Genomic DNA, 17,287 nt, shown 5'->3' with positions numbered 1-17,287 from the left:
TGTGTGTATGCTGGTTGGTAGTAGGCCTGAACACTCTCCTTTAGCTTTTTCCCTCAAGGCTGGCACTCTACTACTTGAATCACACCTCCATTTCTGGCTTTTTGATGATTAACTGAAGATAAATCGCCCCATGGACTTTCCCACCCCAGCAGGCTTTAAACTATAATCCTTGGATTTCAAGCAACCAGAGTGGATAGGATTATAGGCATGAGCCACTGATTCCTTGCTTTCCCAGAATGTTCTTAAGATATGGCACCAGACTCCTCCAGGATAAAAGAAAAAGGAAAGAGGGAAAAAGAGAGAATCTAACAGTTCTTCAAATCTAATTTCGCAAAGCACATTTGGTCAGTTTTGCCACATTCTATTACTTCAAATAAATTCCTTCCAATTTGAACCCTGTCTCACATAGATCTAAGGATAACTATTTGAGGTAAGCTTGTATAATTTAGTTCTTCCTCAGTGTATGTGTATCTCTGAAACTTTGTGTTTTATTTATAATAAATCTATACAGTTTTATCTTTTAATTAAAAAATAAAATCAAATTGAATATAATCTTTCCAAGTACCACCAAAAATAATTACAATCTTTTTTTTAAAAAGAAAGAAGGAAGTCAATAAGTCTAATCCATACTGAATGAACTAAATGGAATTAAGCTTCATATCTCAAAAGGAGGAATATGAAAGAATTTATGGCTATATGTTAAGACTGCCACAAATATGAACTGGATTTGAGCAGAGCACAGGGTTGTATCACCCAGAGTTGAGGACACAGAGTCTAGACACATGTATAACACTTTATCAGCCAGGGCTTTAGACCACTCCTGGAGGACAACAAAAGATTTGCTTTATGGAATGACTAACTTGGCCACATTGGGGCATATCAGTGTAGAAGCATTTATGTGGGACAGGGTTGGGAAGGAAGTACATGGTCTATATTAAATAGTGTACAGCTTTTTTCCTAACTGGGATGTTATATTTGGAAAGGGAGGTAGCAGAAACACATCTACTTAGAAACCTTTCCAAAACTGCATTGTTTTTATTTCTACCTAGAACATATATTCTTTCTCTTCACTCGGAATGGCTTCAATCCTTCACATGTTGAATAGTAGAAAAGTGTAAAAAAAAAAAGAGGGAACAAAGATAAGAGGGAGGGAAATAGGATGGGAAGAAGGGAAGGAAGGAGGGAGGAAGGAAGAGGAAAAAGAGAAAGGGGATAAGAATTATTGAGCACTAAAAAATTAATAATTATTGAACACTTTCTGTGCCAGTTTAGTTATGCCTTGTGTCTATACTATCAGGTGTTGAAACAGATTGTTGAAAATGTGGCTCCCTCCACACAATCTAGTAGCTGTCTATGGTCCTGAATTCTACTGTTTTCTCTCTCTCTCTCTCTCTTTCTCTCTCTCTCTCTCTCTCTGTGTGTGTGTGTGTGCATGTGTGTGTGTGTGTGTGTCTGTCTGTCTGTCTGTCTGTTTCTAATCTCAAGAGGTTTCTTTGAGTATTTTTAAGTAAGTTTTTTGTTGTGAAAAGGGTTACAATTACAGGAGCAAGGTAATGACTACATTCTTATCAAGCATTGTTGCCTCCTCCTTTGTTTTTCCCCTACCATCCCTGCCCTCCCATTTCCATGACTATACTCCCCCCCACCCCCCACCAAAGTTGTTAAGTTCGTTTTTCGACATAACGACTTGTACATCTCATTGTTGCAATGGGTCCACCTGTATCCCTATTTAAACAATTTGTTTTTTCCCTTCCCCTCCCCAAATTATACCAACATCAAATACGGTGGAAACAGGGGTTATATCATGGGGGAGAGACATACAAAAGAACAAAAGAAAATCACCTTGAGGAGAGAGGGGAGGATGTAGTCGTGGAGATGGGAGGGCAGGGATGGTAGGGGAAAAACAAATGAGGAGGCAACAATGCTTGATAAGAAATGTACTCATTACCTTGCTCATGTAACTGTAACCTCTCTGTATGGTGTTTTTACAATTAAAAAACTTATTTTTTAAAAAAGACCATATCTGAAAAATAAACTAAAGCAAAAAGGAAAATAAATAAATAAATACATTAGAAACAATAGCAAGAAAGAAAAAACCATTTATGTCCTTATCTTGGGGTTCATTTCACCTAACATCATCTTATCTGATCTTTTCTGCTTGTCTCAGACATATACTAGTTATTGCAAATAAGGGAAACCATGGAACCTAATGGAGTCAAAGCAAACACCCTGAAAACAAATCCACTGTTCTTGACTAGACAAGCTTGACTTACCCAGGAAGTATGTAAAATGATTCATGGGAGCTGAAAGGGGAAATGTAATGGTCTTTCCATTTATATATTTAAATTTAAAGATCATTAGGTTTACTGTGTTGTAACATTCAGCAGGATACTGATATCCTTACCCAAGTCTATCACCTACTGTGATAGAGATTCTGTGTAGCTAGATCACAATAAAGCATATTTTGAGGACCCTCACTCAAATGTTGGCTTTCAATATTTTGTGGCACTCTTTTGGTAATTGATATATACATAGAAAAGTACAGGTGAATACTACATTATCTGATACACTAGTGTTGAGAAAAGATGATCAAATTTTTCTGTACTAGATGGAGTTTCACTGATTTTACACTTTTAAAAAGTCATTGAAAGACAAGATAAGTAATTGGCTTTTAAAAATCAAGGATTCAGTTTCCTGGCCTTTTCCTACAATGAACCGAGCTATTGGTAGTCTTTTATAGCTAAGACAATAATTAAATTCAACCTCTCATACAAACTCAACTTTAGGCTAGACCTTTATTCCAGAAAATGCTAAACCAAAATTTTCAAAAGCCTGATATTGTAGTGTGAGCAAATATGTGTCTCATTAATAAATTATTTAAAATTTTTTAATTACTGACTTATATATTATGCTTTTAAGAAATACTCATTTTAAAAAACTTCATTTATGTGTGCTTTATATATAAAATGTTAGTATAAAAGTAATTATGCAATTTGTTTAAAAAGAAATGTGCGGGCTAGGTGCCAATGGCTCATTCCTAAAATCCTAGCTACTCAGGAGGCTGAGATCTGGGGATCACGGTTCAAAGCTAGCTCATGCAGGAAAGTCCATCAGACTCTTATCTCCAATTAACTACCAAAAAAGCTGAAAGAACTGTGGTTTACGTGGTAGAGTGCTAGCATTGAGAAAAAGAAGTTCAGGGACAGCATCTAGGTCCTGAGTTCGAGCCCCAGGACTAAAACACACATACACACCAAAAAAAAAACCTGTGCAGATGCTGATTCTGTATACTCAATTTTTTTTATCACTGGTAGAGGCACATGACAAAAAATATTGAAGACGAGGGTTCAAGAACCCAGTTATTTCTCCTACTAATGTTGAGTCTTCTGAAGGAAAAGGTAGAAGTGAGCTGAGGAGATAAAAGAGCAGAGATGGAAACATATAAGAGAAGAAAACAGTTGAGAGCCAGGGCTACTTCAGGGATTGTCAGAGGAAATGGGAGGAATTGATTCAGAAGATTTCATTTAATCTTAGTACCTGGGGAAGAAATGGAAATGATTCCAAGCTCAACTACTAAACAGTTAAAAAAGAAAGAAATAGATGAATAGGAAAGGAAAGGAGGAGGAAGAGAGGGAAAAAGAGAAGGAGGGGGAGTGAGGAAAAGAAGGAAGGAAATGAGGGAGGGAGGAAAGGAAAGAAATAAAAAAGGCAAGCATCAGTGCATGCAGAGCCAGCAGGTGTCAGGGTGAACCATAAGGCTGGCACTCCAAAGAGTTCCTGGGAATGGTTGAGTTATTCTTTGGTTCCTGGTTTTGCCTCTGTTGTTATTTTCTGCCTTGATGAGAAATGTGCTGATTTTCAACTTGTCTTGAGACAAATAGAACTTTGACAGATAGTCTACAATGTACATAACTGATTTCAAATTTTTCTGCTGGCTCTACCATGCCTTGACCATTACAAACATTTCCATCTTCACTCTGAGGAGCTTGGAATACTCACAATTGTGTTTCTACCCCTTTAGCTGTATTGCTTCCATCGTACTGCAGGAAAACAAACCAAGGATTACGGAGGGCACTGGTGTCCCTTATGCAAAGAGCATAGGGCACGATCTGGATTCAGGTCAACCTGAGGCGATCTCTCTCATATTCCCATAGATCTCTTGCTTAGAGTTCTTCAATCTCAAGGTATCTCAATTTTCAATTATATTTTGGAGATTCAGGATACCCCAACGTATTCTCAAAACTTTTTAAAGTCACTAAAATGGGTCATTTTTTAGCAAATTGAGTGCTTGTTTTGGACAAAATCTTTTAAGAAGCCTATCAATAATGTCTGAAAATCATATATACAGTTATCTGTGTTTGTAATATGGGGAAACAGACAGAAAACTGCGAATTTGAGCTGCTACAAAGTCACTGGTCTACCCTCAGCTACTGGGTTATGTGTCCACATGACTGAGTTGTAGATGACATAAGAGCAATGAAAGCAACACCCTTCTTCTGTAGGTCCAGCCCAAGTAACTTCCCAACAGTAATTCCTCAGCAATTTCTTGCCGTGTGCTTTGGCACAAATGGACACAGTAGTTTTGCAACCATGTGTGAAGGTAGAGCCATAAGACAGAAAGGAAGTGGGTCTCCAAGTTACTACTTAGAGAGCAGCTGCTAGCTAGAGAAGAGCATTTCTTTGAAACTTTATATAGCAAGAGATAAACCTCTATTATCTTTTTTTTTTAAAAAAATGTAGGCTCCATGGCTTTAGGTTTTTACTCAGATTAAAAAAAAATAACCTCCATCATCTTTCTGTAACTTAATACAGCACAAAAGGAGCCAGACTATAATTTGACCTATGTATAATTGAGGCTTCAATTTCCTCATCTGTAAAATATGTATCAGGGTATACATGTTGTTACTGTAAGGATGGAAAACATTGAAACTCACAAACCATTTAAGACTGCATCTGACATACGTGGAAGTTAGTGATAGCTGTTATTCTTCTCAGCTCCCACATCTGTAAAATGGGGAGTCCATGTACTACCTACTCAATGGGATGATTATAAAACTCAATGAAACAGTGGGAAAGGACCTGCTAAGATATACCAGTCTCTGAAGATGAGAAAGCATGCTGCAATTCTTGCTCATATGAAACAAGTCTAAGAAGAGTGTGTTCCAGCTGAGAAAGTAAAAGCTTTGTTCCTTTGGAGTTAGAGAGTGTCCCTGCGCAGATCAATGTTGCTGAAGCAAAAGGAAAGAGATTTAATTACCTTGAACCTTAATACTTTCCCCACCGGGAGCAGAGAGCTCCTGATGTGCAGAGGGGCTGAGAGCAGAGGTGGCAAGCCTTCGTTGTATGAACACCTAGGGAATCCTAAGCCATAAACACTGGCACCTTCCTAGGGCCAGACAATATGACAAAGGAAGAGCTAGCTTCAAGGAAGAGATATGAGCTTACATCTTTGAAAGGCCAAGAACTGTTGTGGAATCTGCTTGAATGTGGCATTCTGAGGAAAAGGAAACTGACACTGCCTCTGTGTCCTTGGATGGCTATGTGTACCTGACTGCACAGGGCATAAGGTACTGGGTCTGCATACTCTGATATATGCACCCACATAAAGTGTATTTTCACTTTTGACAACCTGTGTTATACATGGACCTGTGAACCAACATGCAGAACATGAGTGGGTGTGCACATAAATGCTGTATCTGACACAATAGGCACAAATTGCATGTCTCCACTTGGCCTAGTAGATGTGGCTCTGAGATCCCTACCTGTGTAAATCTGTGGTTTGACAAATGAATGAATGTCTGCACACTATGTTAACAAACTATACAACTTGGAGTGGGGAAGGGAGAGAAAAACTGGGAGAAAGCAAGGGAAACAAATGGGGAAATGTCATTCTTTCTGATGATTGCATAGAATTCCATTGTGTATATATACCACATTTTCTTGATGCATACATCTAATGGCCAATAGACACATGAAGAAATGCTCAACATCTCTGGCCATAAAAGAAATGTAAATCCAAACAACACTGAGATTCCACCTTAGCCCAGTTGGAATGACTATAATCAAGAAATCTAATAACAACATGCTGGAGGGGATGTGGCCAAAAGGGAATGCTACTACATTGTTGGTGGGAATGTAAACTTGTTCAATTACTCTGGAAAGCAGTGTAGAGGTTCCTCAAGAGACTAAACATATAGCTCCCCTATGACCCAGCAATCCCACTTCTGGGCATTCATCCAAATGACTATAAATAAGGCCACACTAAAGCTACCAGCACAACCATATTTATTGCAGCATTATTCATCATAGCTAAGGTATGGAACCAACCCAGATGCCCTTCAGTAGATGAATGGATCAAGTAAATGTGATATATATATATATATATATATATATATGAATTCTTTGCTTCCATCAGAAAGAATGGCATTGCCCCATTTGTAAGGAAATGGAAAGACTTGGGAAAAAATCATACTAAGTGAAGTAAACCAGACCCAAAGAAACATAGATCCTATGGTTTCCCTCATTGGTAATAATTAGTATACATCTAGGATAGTCCTAGAAGATGAGCAGAATAGCTCAATAGTTTTATACATATGACCATATAAGATGATGCTAAGTGAAATGAACTCCAAGATATGGAAACAAGAGGTTTTTCTTTGTTGTTGTTTTTAATGTATTGTGTGATTTCTTTTTTCTTTTGTATTTTTTCCTATAGTTTATCCCCTGTTGTCACTGTATTTAATTTTGGTACCCTGGGTATTGTATATACATTTATCTAATTAAGGAAGGGAAGGGAACAACAAAATAGTGAGACAAAGGACAAAGGATGAACCAATACAACAGAAATACTCACAAGACAATATGTTGGAAATGAGCTGTACATCTTGGAGGGGGGATTGGGAGGAGGGAAAGTGGGAGAAAAATGAGGGAGAAGGTAACAAGTTTGACAAGAAATGTACTCACTGCCTTACGCATGTAACTTTAAGCCCTCTGTACATCACCTTGACAATAAAATTAAATTTTAAAATATATGTAAAAAACAAATGTACTTATTACCTGACTTATGTAACTGTAACCCTTCTGTACGTCACCTTTACAATAACAATAAAATAGAGTACATATACACTTTCTATGTGTCTTGCTACTGCTCAGTCAAATATATGAACTCAAGTGAGTTGTGAGGCTACCTGCTGGAACCATCTGTGAGCTGGGTCACAAAGCTCAGGAGTAAAAAATCCAAAGGCTATAAAGAGAAAAGAAGGGGCTGGGAATGTGGCTTAGTGGTAGAGTGTTTGCTTAGCATGAATGAAGTAATGGGTTCGATTCCTCAGTACCACATAAACAGAAAGATCGGAAAAGGTGTTGTGGCTCAAGTGGTAGAGTGTTAGCTAGCCTTGAGCAAAAGAAGCTCAGGGACAGTGCCCAGGGCCTTGAATTCAAGTCCTAGGACTGGAGAGAACAAGAGAGAGAGACAGAGACAGAGACAGAGATTTGATGGGGAGAGACTGAACTCACAATTCTAAGTAAGTGGACCCTGTTTTCAGAGTGAGGGGTAGAAGATCTGGTACTAATAATAGGAGGTGCAGAGCCTACACTGGAGGAAGGGAACACAGCTCAGAAATGCAGTTGCCAAGAATTCCAGCCAACCAATCCACAATTGTCATGCAGGCTTAAAGCAGGATAATTCCGTAATTTTTTTAACTCAGAAATGCTTTCTCAAAGCTGTTACACAGCTGTATCATGTATGTGCATAGAAGACACCAATGTGTGCTATTGTGTATTCGTGGTCATCTGTATTGACACATGGATTTCCCAGGGTTCTACAAATGACATATCTGACTCTCCAGGATGTTGGCTACAACTCAAATAGCATTTAGTCAGCACTTGCTATGTGCATGCTGTGTGCATGAAGTGGAATCATGTCCCCTGTCTTTGAGGTTCTTCTATTCTATGTGGTGTCAAAAATAAGAAAAATATGCAATACAGAAAAACATATTAAACAATTAAAAGGTGCACACGAATTCTCTTTGGATGTGTGTTCTAGCCTGAACTCTGCATTTTACACGCTGTATGTATGGCCTTGCCAAGTTAGCTCTTAGGAGCTTTTTTCTCATCTCTAAGTTGGAACAAAAACATCGATATTACCAGGGAGTTGTGAGAATCAAACCAAGAAATGAATGAGACATCAGCTGTAGCTGTGTGTCACTGGCTCTCACCTATAATTCTAGCTACTCAGGAGCCTGAGATCGGAGGACTGAGGTTAGAAGCCATCCTGAACAGGAAAGTCTCTAAGATTCATATCTCCAATTATGCACCATTTAAAAAATGCTGGAAGAAGAGCTGTAAGTGGTATACTATTTGCCTTGAATTAAAAAGCCAAAGGACAGTGCCCAGGACCTGAGTTCAAGCTCAGTACCAGCACAAGAGAGAGAGACAGAGACAGAGACAGAGTCATTAACAAGCCATAAGGTACAAGGCAAACATGGTGTATCTGAGCTTCTCAGGGAGACTGGAGGAGGCAGAAGCACTGTCCCAGATGATGGCAAGCCTGACCTGAGACCAGAGGATGATGTAATGATCCTACACTCAGTGTGGGGGAAGTGCTGGTTCCTTGTCCCTTTGAATATCAGGACAGAAGAAAGCCTTAGAGAAACAGGAATCTAACCTATTACAGGTCACTAAGGTAGGAACAGGCTCAGAAAGGCTGATGTACAGCCCTTGCAGAAGTTTGTGAAAGGGGGCCTTGCATCCAAGTTTTTGCACAAAGTCTAAGCACAGCTTCCTGGCAGAGATGCCATTAGCCAACAAAGCACATTTGTCAAATAAGAAACGAAGCCTCCTCTGGGTAGGCATAGCTCATAGGTAGCCACGTTAGTGAGCTGTCGGTAATGCTGTATAAATGCAAATAAGCCACTTCCTCCTTCAGGCAGGAATGGATCCCCTGAGCACACAGCTCCGCATCTAGCACACCAGACTGCATCCCCACACCCCTCTAAAGCAGCTGCCCTGACAGATTCTTGTAGACTTAATAGTGTCTCCCTGTATACTTTCTCAGAGTACCTGAAGTAACACAGATAGGTCTGGTTAAAGCATCCTGAAGTCCAGGATTCTGAGCCTAGAAAGTAGATGAAGGGAAAGTTCAGAGTAGTGTCAGGACACCTTCCCCTGTCTTTGGGTCTTAGAGAGTGTTCTTTCTTATGTCCCTCACCACACATTTTCAGAAGTCATTGTTTTCCAGGAGACTAGACACCCCAAGGTAAAAATCACATCCAGGAAGAAGCTCTACTTCTCTGTTGCTGTCCTGACCTTCACCTATCACAGATCTTGTCTCCATCATGGAACCTAATTCTGCACCTACACTCCAGCTAAGGAGTAGGTTTTAGCTCGAGCTGTTTATTGCTGTACTCCAGCACTAGTGCATGAGTTAATGAATAATTGAATACAATGATAGGTAAATGAGTAAACTTGCAGCAGATCTACTGCTTTGCCTTGTAATGTGAATTCATTACCTGGATACAAGACCTTCTGGTTAGCAAGTGGGACCAGAGATTTTGGAGTGAACTTGGTTCTTATCAGCAAATTGATAGCTCTGGCTGCTCTCAGCTTTGCTAAGCATTAGTTTTGCTATCTATAAACAGAGTTGATGATTAATGTTCAAGTCTTCAAATTAATGAGATTAAAAGAAAAACACATCCCAGTGCAGCATATACCATAGTGGCTATCACAGTAACAGGAATTCAGATGGGGCAATCAATCTGACCTTTTCTCTCTCACTTTTTGTCCTGATGTAACCACACCCAAACAAGACAGAGCCTTTGCCTTTCTGGATACACTGGGAAAAAAAAGAAGTTTTATTTTTCCATATTGTTCTGTCCTCTCTCTTCCCAGTGCCCCACAGCATATTAAAGACAGAGCAAACACCCAGTTGCTCTCCTGCTGCCGTCATAGCCCTCGGGATTCAGAAATGTGTTGATGAGAGTCTTCTTTCCCAGAACTAGTGATCAAAGTCAGAGAAAGAAAAAAAGAATATAAATAGAGTGTGAAAATAAGTCATAGCAACTCCTGTAGTAAAGGCCACACACAATAGACTAAGACTCAAGAACTAGTATGCGATGATGCCATGTATCTGAAATTTTCTAAAACGTACACAATTCATTTTTATTACTTTTCACTATAAGCAATTAGTTGAATATGATTTTAAACGTTTTAATTTTTATTCTGAAGTACTTCTGGCACATAATAAGCACAGGTATAATGAACAACTATGTACTAATCTGGCTGCTTTCAGTACAAGCTTTCTTTCTCTCCTTAGTGGTAAACACTTTCCTAAATTTGGTGTTTATCTTTCCCTAGTGTGTTTTTACACTTTCATTACACATGTATGTGTCTACAAATGATGAATTGCCTTGTTCAACTTGTTTAAAACTTTATATAAGGGCTGAGAATGTGGCTTAGTGGTAGAGTGTTTGCCTAGCACACATGAAGCCCTGGGTTCAATTCCTCAGTCCCACATAAAGAGAAAAAGGCAGAAGTGGCGCTATGGCTCAAGTGGTAGAGCACTAGCCTTGAGAAAAAAAAGCAGCTCAGGAACAGTTTCTAGACCCTGAGTTCAAGGCCCAGGACTGACAAAAAAATTATATAAGTATATGTGCTATATATGCTATATATGTTATATATGCTATATAAGTAAACACTGCATAACTCTGCAACGTGGCAGGGAGGGTGTATGTGCCAGTCCAGTACTGAGACTTGAATTCAGGGCTTGCATATCTCACTTGGCTGCTCACAGCAGGCACTCTACCACTTAGACCATGCCTCCAAGCTTTTTGTGGGTTAACTGGAAGTGAGAATCTTGTGATTTGGCTGCCTGGGCTGGCTCCAAACCTCTATCTTCAGGTTTCTGCCTCCTGAGTAGCTAAGATTATAGGCATGAGTCACCAGCACCCAGCTCTCCGCTGAGTCTTTGTTCACCATTTTTTGAGGTGTATCTATGTTGACTGCATTTCTCATTCATTCATTTTCACTGCTCTATAGTCTTCAGTTGCATGACCATGTCATAGTATTGATCTGTTTTCCTGATGACTTATACTTGGTTTGGGAAAATAGAATCACTATGTCTGTCTATTAGTATATTCTGAAAAGTAGATAACAAGATGGCATTAGATTTGCAAGAGATTTAGTGGATAAACTTCCATTCATGTTAAGGGAGAGGAGCAAGAGGAGGTAGCATAAACTTCAGACCATGAAGAGGGTCTGATACCTATGAAAGGGGGGGGGGAGAAAAAGTCAACGAAGCTGTCTGAGCTTGCAATTCTAAAGAAGTCTTCAACAGATCAATGGAGAGTTTCCTTGGAAAAGTTGTCCACTAGGAACTCTAAATAATAATAATAATATCCTTATGATCTCACAAGGCCATGTGAGACATCCTGTGTGTGACAAGAGTGGCCCTGCTCCAACAATTTGCTGTGATCAGTGGCTGGAAAGGTGCAATCCAGGTGTCACACGGCAGTAGATCTGAAACTGGAACCTTCATGAACCATGCTCCTACATGTGTTCCCTTAAAGAGTGAGCTAATGAAGCCCCTCCATGGTTGCCACACCCTATGTGAGTGGAGAGCAAGTCAGCCAGGAAGATTCTGATTCATTCATCCATTCAGCCTCTGCCTTATAACTATGAGATATTGGAGATCATCACAGGACAGTGACATTAAAGCCTCAGTCTCAGGTAGCATTTCTGGAGCCAGTAGTCACAGACTTCCACTCATTTCTTGCTATCTGTGTCGAGCTCTTCTGCCAAGAATCAACAACCAAAGTTCTCGCAGATTCCATGGTAAGGTAGTGAAGTCACATAGACCTGAATTTCACCCTTCCCTCATCCACCTGGCCAAGTACAAGTCATTTCTCTGCTATCATCTCATTTTTCACATCTACAAAATGAGGGTAACCAGACCTATGGCATAGAGCTGTTCAGGGATTAAAAAGGAAAATGGAAGCCCAGTGTCTGGTGCTTAAAGAAAAAAAGCATTTGTTCATCCCATTCCACTAGGCCACTGTTAAGGATAAGTAAATCTATTTTTTGGATGTGATCATTTTTCTCAAACTGATAAATGTTAATAATAATAATAACCTTAGGAGACTTACTTCTTCAAACTCTAGCTATCTCAATCAGGGTGAATCTAAGTGATCTCTACCAAACCTCCTTATTTACACTCATCACTCTTTCTAAAGCAGTATTTGTGATTAATCTCACACCGGGGCTAAATCGGTCCCAAGCGCTTCCAAGGCACTTGATAAAGAAGCTCTCTGATTTATAGTAAACACCATTATTGAGCGGTGGCAGAGAGAGGCCATTGGGGGATTTGTCTTGCTGGAAACTGTCCATTGCAGCCATTTCTTCTATTTTCCAAGATAAGAGCACAATTTATTTCAAAGAAGATGAAGGGATTCCTTTTATTTTCCCTTCATAGGGCAGGAGAGACAGAAGACTTGGACAATTTGTTGAGAATAAAAACTAAAAACTAATACTTAACATTTAGGAAGATTTTTTTTCCAGCTCATGCAGACCTGAGGACTTAGTAGAAAGCTAAGTACATAGCAATTCTAAAGTAAGTGTTTCTGGAAGTGTTCCCTCATCTCATTTGATCTTCACAGTGGCCTACTGAAGAACTCTGAGGCCATCTTCCCATTTGACAAAGCGGGAAGCTGAAGTTCACAGCTAACGGACCGTTGCTGGGATGATGATACCAACCCAGACCTGACCCTCACCATTCACCACACCACTCTGTGGTCCAGTTGCAAAGCCTTTAGACTGATCTCCTTGAACACAAACTCCTGAAACACTGTTTTGTTCTACTGAGAAACTGATTGGCCTGAAGTAGGACAACTGTTTCAATGATTCTTTGAGCCCATCTGATTCTATTGTAGAACATCTTATGAGATATTTGCCTCTCATGGTCCATCCTCATTTTTCATCTCTGCTTATATGAAGCCTGACTCTCCTCTTCAGAAATCTTGAAGAATAATTATTTTATCTTTGCTTGAACAATTCCAGTGACTGAGAGCTCTTTATTTCTACCAAGTGATTGTCTAGTGTCAACACTTCTTAATTGACTGGGCCAGCATATTGCCCAAGGAATATTGTCCCCTGGACCCTAGATTGCCCCTGGCAGAATAGTTGACAGAGAAAGTCTTAGTCTCAGGCAGATCTGGTTTGGAGTGTCTCACTAACTAGCTGCGTGATATATGGGAAGTGACTTCACTTTGCTCAGTCTTAACTTTCCTCGTTTGTAAAATGGAATCATTGTATCAGTAGAAATACTTCTTGGTAAAAGTAAGAAAATGGTTAAAACGTGATAATGTTAAAATGTTATATAAATAATAAAGACATTAAATATCATTTCACTGAATGTTTGAAGGGAAGAAATGTCAGAATTGGCTCAGCAACCCAGTGATTTGGAGGACTGGGTAGTATCTCCAGAATTCTCTAGAGAAAACAAGGGAAGAAAGGAGACACAGGTGTAAACAAAGACTTGGGCTCCAAATAGTAACAGCCTTTTTCATGGTTTCTCTCTTAACAGGGAATACAACACGTTGACACCCCTAAAAAATATTTACTTTGCTTTATTTCTCATTGCCCAGATCTGGTCACATGCCCGTGCTTAAACCAGCCACTGACTGATAAATAGCACTATCATGATTGATGTAGATACCTATGATTTACTCTCTCAGGCAGGGAACACTACCACCAAAAGCAAACTGATGTTTGCTGGAAAGGAAGAATGACTGTTGAATGGGCAACAACAGTATTATACTGTGTAAAACTGAATAAGTGCTAAGTTTTGAGTAGAGTGCCTGATATATTTTTGCTTCATAAGTGTTAGCTATTACTCTTGCCCTTTATTGTTATAACTGTTAATACAAAGTAGCCAGAGTCCTCTGGCCATTTCTTCTGCCACAAAGAATGATATTCTTGATGGTCCTGGACAGTAAAGGTACAGGTGCAAGAGGTGGGGCTCTTTCTCTGCCTAGTCACACTCTGGGTGAATGGCCCCCTGTGAAAGCTTGTGCCATCAATTTGTGTGATCATTAGCGTCAGTCCTACACATGAGTGAAGTAGTTCTTTGGCATCATCTGTCTTAACAAAATCAACTTCTCTAGGAAATGAACTTCCTATCCTAGGAATATTTAGCCCACATATAACTTCTAGTTAAGCTTTGTATTAATTTTGTGATTAGTGCTTTAGTATATCTTCTATAGAAACTTGTCGACATTGCTGGTACAAAGGGCCAGAGGCAGTTCCTTTTGAGGGAGTCAGTGAACAGTAGAGGTCATTGAGCTTGTCCATGGAAGTTCTGAGGGGTTTTTTGGGGGGGGAGGGGTGTTTATTTTTTTGGTCAGTAGTGGGGCTTGAACACTGGGCCTGGGCACTGTCCCTTAGCTCTTCAGCTCAAGGCTAGTGCTCTACCACTTGAGCCATAGCACCACTTCCAGTTTTCTGAGTGGTTTTGGAGATAAGGGTCTCACAGACTTTCCTGCCCCAGCTGGCTTTGAACCATGACCCTCAGATCTCAGCCTCCTTAGTAGCTAGGATTACAGGCATGAGCCACCAGCACCCAGCCTGTTTGTTTGTTCTTTAATGTCACTGAGACTAGGGTATGGAGGTGGGTTCTCTAGCTTTGTTGGATTATTTGAAATAGTTCAGAAAAAACTCCTAATCAGCAGAGGACACAGAAACCAAGGTGGATAATGGCTGATTATTACTTAATACTATCTGTAGCAGAAAACAAAAACTGCTGAAAAGGCCTCCTTTTATTTTTGCCTCTTGAAGTTTACTTCTTTAACAAAATAATGTCTTATATCAATGAAGTGAATGGCATGAAGTGAATCTCTTCAAGCTCTGGCCCCAAACTTTCTTTTGTAAATCATCTCTGGAAGTAAGTGGGACATAAGCCATAGGTGAGAGGGAAAGAATAGTAGACCCAATAATCATTATGTTTCAGGCATAAATCCAGTGCTAGAGTGTATACATCCAGAACATTGGTAGGAAAGAAAGTAGTCCCAGGAAAGAGAAGTCATTTTACAAAGCCTGATTCAAAAGACATTGTGTCCACATTACATTGTTTTATGCATCACAAATAAATCAACCAGTCAAAGAGATAATCAGGGTCTCAAAAAGGCATGGTATCAAGGGCTTAGAAGGTCAATATAGCCTTAACTGTGAGGTCTAGGTCAAGTCCCTCAGGTTTTCTAGGCTCCTGGCTCTTTGTTCAAAAAGTAGGACAAACAGAATCACTTCAATGAATTGTGGCAGGAACCAGACAATTTACTATATGTCAAGTGCTTTCAGGACTTTCGGTTTGTCAGAAGTCACACTTATAGGTGGCAACCATTATTCTTCCTGTTGATACTTCTCATGTTGTTCAGTGTCTTGATCTTCCTGGCTCTAGTTCTATAAACAATCTGACCCAAGTACCTTCTAACAGAGTGAACTTAAGGGCTGCTAAACCAGTTTGGATTATCTTCTGAGTCTGCATTTCCTTCACATTTCAACTCCAGGGTTTCTATCCAGGATGAGGTCACTGGTGTTATCTACAATCTGTTCTGGATTCTGCTCCCAGACAAACTGTCACATACATGTACATATCACTATGCCTGTACTATGACTTCTAAATCAAAACTACTACTTCATAATGGCTATGATGGTCATTCTGGATCCAGAGTCTATGAATCACAGATAATAGGCTCAAACGATAAGGCTGCTCTGGGGATGACTGTACGGCCTCAGAAAGGCATAGCTATTAACTCTGAGCATGTTTATGGCCACTCTGGACATCACAGTGCTATATCATTAGAAAAAGTGACACTAGGAAGAGCAAAAGGCATCAGGTGTGCAACACTACAGTTATGAAGCCCATTTCTGTCAGAGCTGACTGTAACTTCCTCAAAACAACCCCCAAAGGTAAGGACTCTTAGAACTACTTGCTGTGTAACAAGAAGCCGATTACTTCACTTCCCTTTGTTGTTGTGGGGGTTTACTAATGTTTTCTAGCTAACTCCACAGCGTGGGTTCCCCCAAAAGTAGGCCCTAAGGCTGGCATACTTTGTAGAGAAGATGGGTGGTTTACTTGTCAGAAATGTTAGGAAGCTCTTATGACGGGTAGAACAATGAAGTCAATTAAAGAAAGAACAATGAAGTCAATTAAAGCTCTAGGCCACCGAGGCTCACCTTTCCAAGGAAATCCTTTTTGAAACATGCCTCAGAATCATCCGAAGAGGAGGCGGAAGAGGAGGTACATACCCATGGAGTAACCCTAACTCGATGGGGGAGTGCCCTTGCCCTTAGGATTGCCCATGTTTGTGGCTGGGGAACATCCACGTGCACCTAAGGCATCTTTAAAGAATTGCGGGGAACACCATTGCTGTATGTGGTGGAGGTGGCCTCTGCAGCATCCCGACACCAACTAGGAACACTGACGCTGATCCTGAAAGTACTGCTCACATACTAGGGATTATGCTGAGCCCCAGCACACACAAGTCTTCACACTTGCCAGAAATCATCCACTGATTAAATTCATTTTCCAGAGGAAGAAAACTGAGATTCACAGGATAAAGTAATCCACCCAACACACAGTCCCAGTACTAGGTCTGTCTAACTCTTAAGGGCACACTTTCAGGTAAAAAAAGAAAAATCCAGTTTCATGCAATCCCATTTGTCCAACCTTTCTTTGATTTGTTGTGTTTTTAGGTCTTCATTAAAGAAAATGTTGGCCTGTGCCAAGGAGCCCTAGAGTTTCTCCTATTCCTTCCTGTAATGTTTTCAGGGTGTCTGCTTTTACTTCAAGTCTTTGATCCATTTGGATTTGATTCTGGTGCAAGGTGATATATAAGGATCTAATTTTAGTTTTCTATAAGTGTTTAATCAATTTTGCCAGCACCATTTACTGAAGAGGCTATTTTTTGTGCTCCCTTATTGAAGATTAGGTAGCTACAGGTCTGCAGGTTCTGAGTCTTCAGTTCTATTCCATTAATCCTCAGGTCTGTTCTTGTGCCAGTACCACGCTGTTTTGATTACTAAGGCTTTGTTTGAAGTTTGGTAGTGATATTCCTCCTGCACTGTTCTTTCTGCTAAGGACTGTTTTTGTTATTCGGGGACATAACTAGTAAGATCAATAGAAAGCCCATGGATTGGGAGAAGATCTTCACTAACTATACAACAGACAAAGGCCTCATATCTAAAATATATGTAGAACTCAAAAAATTAAATCCTCCAAAAACAAATCCTCATAAAA

Source organism: Dipodomys ordii, unplaced genomic scaffold (assembly GCF_000151885.1).
Source record: "Dipodomys ordii isolate 6190 unplaced genomic scaffold, Dord_2.0 Scaffold61, whole genome shotgun sequence".
NCBI lineage: Eukaryota > Metazoa > Chordata > Mammalia > Rodentia > Heteromyidae > Dipodomys > Dipodomys ordii.
Note: the sequence above shows the minus strand (reverse complement) of the source record.